Source organism: Ostrea edulis, chromosome 1 (genome assembly GCF_947568905.1).
Source record: "Ostrea edulis chromosome 1, xbOstEdul1.1, whole genome shotgun sequence".
NCBI classification, from domain to species: Eukaryota; Metazoa; Mollusca; class Bivalvia; order Ostreida; family Ostreidae; genus Ostrea; species Ostrea edulis.
In genome coordinates, this window is record NC_079164.1 from 42495097 (window position 1) to 42502548 (window position 7452).

Genomic DNA, 7452 nt, shown 5'->3' on the forward strand with positions numbered 1-7452 from the left:
TTCCTCATCCCAGCATTACCCCATCAAACATTTGGAAATTTAACTTTACTTTCTACGAAATGTTCCATACACCAAGTTGCTCACCAAACTCGGGACTGTTTTACCCGCGTCTTCGGAACAAATAAAATATATACAATGACCAATTTCATCATGCTGTGTTTGGGTGTCCATCTAATGGTTATATAAAGAATTCGTGTTTTTGAAATCTTGATTGATAATTTTGATATTCATTCATGGTAGAGTCATTTTAATAGAATGATGATGCTAGGAGGGGTAGAACCAACAAGAATATTAATCAATTATGAAAAGTACTAAGTAGCGCTAGACCATTTACATGAAATAAGGTTTTACATTAGTATTTTTATCAGCAGTTCTGAATGTGCAATCAATCACAAACTTGACACTAAAAATAATAATGGAGAAATGGATACAAAATCATGGATTTAATCGATATGGTTAACGGCAACGACTGCAAGACTGAATTAACATTTAATCTTGTAAGACATCAGGCTAGACTGGTCCCTTTCTCATATAGCCGACAGGTAGACTTGTTTACAAAATTAGCTCATACATGTAGGTGACGCGCGCGGTTGTCCAGAAACGCGACAACGACAGTTAGAATCCAACTGGTAACAAAAAACGCTGCAGCAAAGCTTAACGCTAGAGTGACATTAAGTAAAAATTTTGTTTGTCACTGCTCGTTATGGTAGAGCTATGGCTCAAAACATATACATATCTCATACTTAATTGATTTTTTGACTCTTTCTATGCATTATAAGGCGTGTATTAATCAGACTTAACTCAATATGAGTGAAGTCCCGTTATTGAGAACGAATAGAACAATTGTGTGCTCAAGATAGACAACTCCTCTGTCCTTGATTAGTCCAATGTCCATCGGTGATCATCGTGACGCCAGTCTCTGCAACATCATCTTGATCATGCGCAATAATAGCTTCCTTTACAGATTTTACAACGAGAAAACGTTTCTTCAACCCCACCCACCCTTTTCCCATAATTTTGGTTTGTTTTATGAGTTTGCTTAGTTTGTAATTGAACCCCTGTTTGCTTGCTGTCGTGTTTTCTTTCTAATTCCAGGTATTGGTGTTCTCTGTGATTCTCGCCATCCTACGATAATGCGTCATGGCTTTACTCAACTGCCAAGCAGATCATTGTGTATCCGACTTCGTACTCCATTCACGGAAAGGGCTGAATCTCAGCTATCCGAATTTTGCTTGAAGCCCTGCCGCAGATTCTGTTAATTTTCCAGAGTTTCTGGCCAATAATTTGGGTTACCGTCATTGTGCCATTTTCATTGTTTCTACGTCATACACTATTGGAAAACTCGATATGTAGACCATTGTGTGAAAAATCCATTGATCATCATTGAATGTGTATCATATAACGTAAATATCGAACATTTACCATTAAACCTCATTGACCTATGAATATTGAACGCTTATTGATGATGGACTTCATTGTGAATGCTGGTTATTGGTTATTGACAATATGGAATATAATCATTGATGTCTCATTGCTCATTGTGAATTTCATTTATCATTTATACATTGTATTCTAATTTGTTCTGTCATTTATATTTTAAAATAAGTAAAGCCATGACAAAAACTGCCAACACACTTGTTTGTTTGCTCTATTCTGTCGAAATAATATGTATTGTATGCAGAAGGTATGAAGTCTCCGTAAGGAAGATATAAGATTGAATATATATATTTATTATACTTTCATGTAAAATACTCGAACCTGATTGGTCGAGAAGCATTTGAAAAAACATATTGTTACCCTCTGAGAACAGAAAACACGCGACCCAGGGTGATAGTATCTAGCAACGGGTAACAGTACTTGACAAAGGGTGATATTATAAAAAATTATCACATGCGTCAAATTTATGCGCGTACGGTTCGCCGTAGATTGCTAGACGACGTCGTTTGAGCGTTTGTAATAAACGCGAGTACCCGCATCGAAATACGAAATATCGCACGACAGTGATTGATCAAATGTCAACAGACGTAAGTTTTTCTGCTTTCCAGTTTACATAACATTCAGTAATATGTATACGGTGTGACCATTGGACCGAGCGAAGAATGTAATGGTCATTGGAGTGTCCCAAGTGGTAATCATAATTCCGTTAAGTACGGTAGATTATGATTCATTTAAAAATATATATTTTGAATGAAATTTTCATTGCGCTAAACACGCAGTAACATCTCAGTATTAAAGGGGTTTATATGGGGACAACAGTTTTACGGGATCCGCCTATTCATTGAACATGAGAAATAAAACGCAAGGCGACGTAAACAGTGCATCGTGACATCACATTTAGCCTCGACTTTTTTCTCGTTTTCAAAGCAAACAATCATAAATAACAATAATACATTCCGTATGCAATGAAAAGGCGGTTAAAACTAAACAAAATTAACCAATGGATTCAAAATTGTAAAAAAAAAATAAAAATAAAAAAGTAACCGTAGTTTTATCGTATATTCTTATTAAAAGAAAATCATGAACTCGTTTATCTATTTAGTCGTATTACGGTTTTATATGTATTTATTTGCTAAAACCTGTTACAATGATAATTATACTATTCACTTTGAACAAACTGAGTGTTTAAATTACGAATTGCACGTCAGAGTCTTCTATTATTGGCATTCAAAATAAAACACGAATAACTGTTGAAGCAGGTAATGAAAAAATAAATGGCGGCGCCCATATGGATCACGAAAATTTCAGTGAACGTATATATAGATTATCTCTTTTTCTTTTGCTGATTTTGACTTTTTTCTTTTACGTACGTGTTACCTTTAGAGCCTTGCTTCGCGGACGGGCCTTCGGCACGTCCGAGCTTCGCTCGGTATAATAAAACAAATATTGCATGTATTTGAGGGTAACATTGAAATTTTCACCCCTCGAGAAACCATTGTCAACCTCGGCTACGCCTCGGTTGACAATGGTTTTCTCGGGGTGAAAATTTTCAATGTTACCCTCAAATACATGCAATATTTATATATTGTTATACCTCAGTATGAGAATTCTATGCAACGCGTAATCTGATTGGTCTAGACGGTCACATGCCAGGGATAACAAAACTTCATATCTCCCTCTCAAACATCATATCTCCCTATCATATTTACCGCTTGGGCAGCCTCGTGCATTTTCCATAAATTTAACGTCAAAGACGACGAAATGTATTGTGACGTCACAATAAGTCCGAGTCATTCTATTTCCATAGTTCGTAAGGCACAAAATATGCAGGTCTCTGATACACAGTTAAATCGCCTGTTTTGGGTTGATACAAAAACAAGCAAGTAAATCAGCATTCAAGGAGATTGGTAAAACAAAAACTGGTTATCATATAATCGAATTTCGCTGGTTGTACCTTCTAATTCGTGGAGGCGCGGTGTTGCCGTTAGGGCAATCTCACCTACATAAATGTACAATGTATTAGATGAGCGGACTCCAATCTCAAATGCAATTTTGTGGTCTTGCTTTGTTTCGGTATAATAAACAATTTATTGCATGAATGTTCGGGAGATATGAAGATTTATTCACCCAAGAAAAATATGGGCTGTAAGATCAAGTGATCACCTGTTGTCCGGCGTCCGTCTGTCAATCTTGCCATAAAGCATCCTTGGGTAAGGGGGTTCAAAATTGTTCAAATGAAGGGTCACAACCTTTTCAAAGGGGAGATAGTTTTTACACCTGTATCTTGTGGTATCGCATTTACGACCTTTAGTTGAGGCGCTGAATGTTATCCAATTTACCTTGGTGGCGGAAAATGGTATTCGGTTGTGTTTGAGGAGGCAAGCTGCACGTGGTCTTATTATACGATATTGCAAAGGGACGGCCCACTTGCTGTAGCTAGTGTTCACACAATAATTCTCATAAACTTTCAACCTTGCAGTATCTTTTGTCGGTTTTAAGAGCATTTCATACTCAACAACATGAAAAGTAAACCAGATAAAGATGATATCTTACATACCATATGACAAGGACCATCAAAGCGAAGACAAATATAATCATCGCAATGGTCATCCTTAGATAGGTGTAGATAACACATTAAAAGATCAAAAAGAGATTTATCTTACAACATGGTGGTCTTTAAATTATACTTCCTTTTGTAATTTATACTAGATCAAGAGGTGATAAACCGGCAATGCAGACAGAATACTTATGTTTTGATTTTGATAAATCAGACACATTTGATATCACAGTCAATGGTATATGGATGAATATGAGTTACCGTACCTATACGGGATCCTAAATTTACAAAAACCCTTACAAAAAAAGATGCATTGCTGGATCAAATAAATGTTCTACAAAGCCCCTATATTTGCTCCTCACGTAAAAATTAACAGCTGTGAAGGAGAAACATTTAACGTATTGTGCCACAACCTATGTCAGAAGTAGTGTAAATCAAATATGGATTCTAAAAAATTCTAAAGAACTTTCAGTAAATTTAAAATAGCAAAACTTTTCCCAAATCAACAACAAACAAAACGTATTACTTTTCAACAATTTACACAAATATTCCTCACGATAGATTAAAGACTAGACTTTTTGGTATCATAAAAAGTTCACGCTTCTTCAACAAAAATGGAAAAAGGAAGTATTTGTATAGATCTAGTAATTAGTCATCCAAAACATTGCTTTGCTATACACCACTCTGATTCAACGCACAAGTACTCTGAAGTTAAAATAAAAATATGCTGGAGTTCCTCATTGACAATATCTTCGTAGTCTGGTGATCAGGTCTTCCAACAGTCTAGTGTAATTCCTATGGCACGAATTGTGCTTCTTTGTTAGCTAAGAAGAAAAGAATCTCTTGCTGTGGCCTTCAACCCGACATTTAGATATATCGACGAAGTTTTATCTGTTAACAATAATCATTTTCATTCATATGTCGATTCGATATATCCCTGTGAACTCGAAATGAAAGACAACACAGAGTTATCCACATCTGCTCTGTACTTAGATTTTTTTATTATTGAAAATAGATGTTAACGACAAACTAACAACTCAACTTTATGACAAACAGGATGATTTCAGCTTCTCCATCATCAACTTACCATATTTATGTAGTAATATTCCATTATCACCTGCATTTAGCACTTGACCCAAAGATAGGTTGTATTAGCAAACTAGATTATTATAACAATCATAGAATTTGCGAAATGCTGACTTCAATCGGGACTGTTGAAACCCCTGTACCATCAACTTGTTTGTCAGTAGCTTGCCTCGATTTAAAAACTGACCATACGCAGAACAAGCTCTTGCGTATCGAATCAGTTGAGAGATATAAACACCATATGCAGTTGATAATGGAATATTGCAACATAAATATGGGAAGCGATGTGTAGAATAACTCAATGTCGTTTTCGATATCAGGAATATCGCCAATAAGAAGATGCATGCAAAGAGTGTGGATATCGTTTTCGATACTGACACCACCAGATCTCCTCAATTCATGAGAACGCAACAGTGTGCACAATGACTTTTCGATATCAAGTAGATGCACGCAACAACTGCCCATAGTTAAAATGATATCGACTTTCTCTGAAGATGCAACATACACATCACAAATAACAAACAAATACACACACAGAGTATTAATATCCATACAATATCATAAATACTAAAAACTATCTTAAAAATAATTCAACAAGAGATACATTGAAAATTTTCTTTAGCCAATTGATATACAAAATTTCTTTCGTACAAGTAAACAAACCATTGTAAGTACATATATGTAATAATGAACTGCTGTTTACACTTTGTACACCACTCACAATGGATTCCTAACAACATGTACCGTCTTTTGATGAAGTTGTAGAAATCACATGTTACACCCTTAATCTGATGATGGTGATCATTGTCCCCATTCTAAGATCATATATTCATATTAACAGTAGTTCACTTGCGACAAGAATAAATGGTCTTTAACTCTTTTCTGAAGCGTCGATCATTGTAGAAGTAAATAAAGCAATTAACAACATGGTTCAAATATCCCAGCTCAAACCCGAATAAAAAGATGTAGGCTTCTGTTGCCGACATATTACTCAACGTCTCCTTTGCCAAAATTCGAAGAAGTGTTAGTACCATAAATGTGATCAATGTAACGAAGAAAATGATAGTAATAAGGAACAGCCCGACCGTTACTTTTGTAACGTTGTTGGTGATAGCCTCTCTTTTCGTCACACACAGCGGCTTTGAGGATATAGTTCGTTTTGCTTGTAATTTCTGACAATTTAAACTGTTTACAGAAGTGACACTCAAAGTGAAGCTTAACGTATTTCGTTTTAGTTCATCCAATTGATGAATCGATGACTGTATGTTCCGTTGTTCAGACGTCGTTTGTTGGTTATTTTCATGTTCTGTAAACTGTGAATATTGCCTGTCAATATTAAGCACTGATATACCATTGTTGGAATTCAACTCTCTAATATTGAGTGATTTGAACAAGTTGGAGTTTGTCTCAGGTTGTTCCGTCTTCGCTATATCGCACGTCTTTGTAAGTCGTTTTCTTTGACTGATGCTCCTTTTTATCTTTCTGTGGATCAGGAAGTAAAGTAAGACAATACAGAGTCCAATTCCAAGAACTTCCACCAAAAGAAAAATAAAATAACCTAACGGCAAGTACGAGTCTCCCAAATCGTCACTGATAAAACACTCGTAACCATTCGTGGTATTAGACAATGCAAAAGTATGCGTTCCAGAAATATAGCTCATTGGAGCTGCATTGAATATAGCTATGATGAAAAGAACTGCGCACAACTTTCGAGCAGTCGAACAACTTATTTGCCCGCTAACAGGGTGACAAATCCGCCTGTATCTTTCTAGAGCGATCAGAAGAATTAGAAAAACTGTCCATATTCCCCATGTGTAACTGTTAAGCATTGCTAGGCGACAAGTTACATCGTAATTGAACGAGAAAGGTTTCATCACCATTGCGATTTCAACTGGAAGATAGGTCACACAAACAAATAGGTCTGACACAGCCAGAGCAGAAATCAGAACATGGTAGGTGGAGTGATGTTGGATGTTTCGAGAGACGACGATTAGGATGTGAAAGTTTCCGACAATACCAACGAGAGCGAGCAGTCCAACGAAGACCGCCACAGGAATTCTCTTAACAATCTCCTCATCTTCCACCTCTGTCCAAAATATATGCATGTGCAAATCAGTGATGTTTGTCATCCTACAAGTAGTTGAAACCAAAAAGTATCATTTTCATGAAGTTGTATGTACTGTAAATGTACATTTTACGCGCGATACTTATTTCCGCCAAGTTTGCGATTACATAAAATTCGTGTCATTTCATACCAGCGGACTTAAAAGAATGTTAGATATTTTCATGTAAGCTATATGTAACCCAGCGGAATTTAGTACCCGCGAACCAAACTAAAACTGGCAATCCGCGAAAATATGACTCCGTGGAAT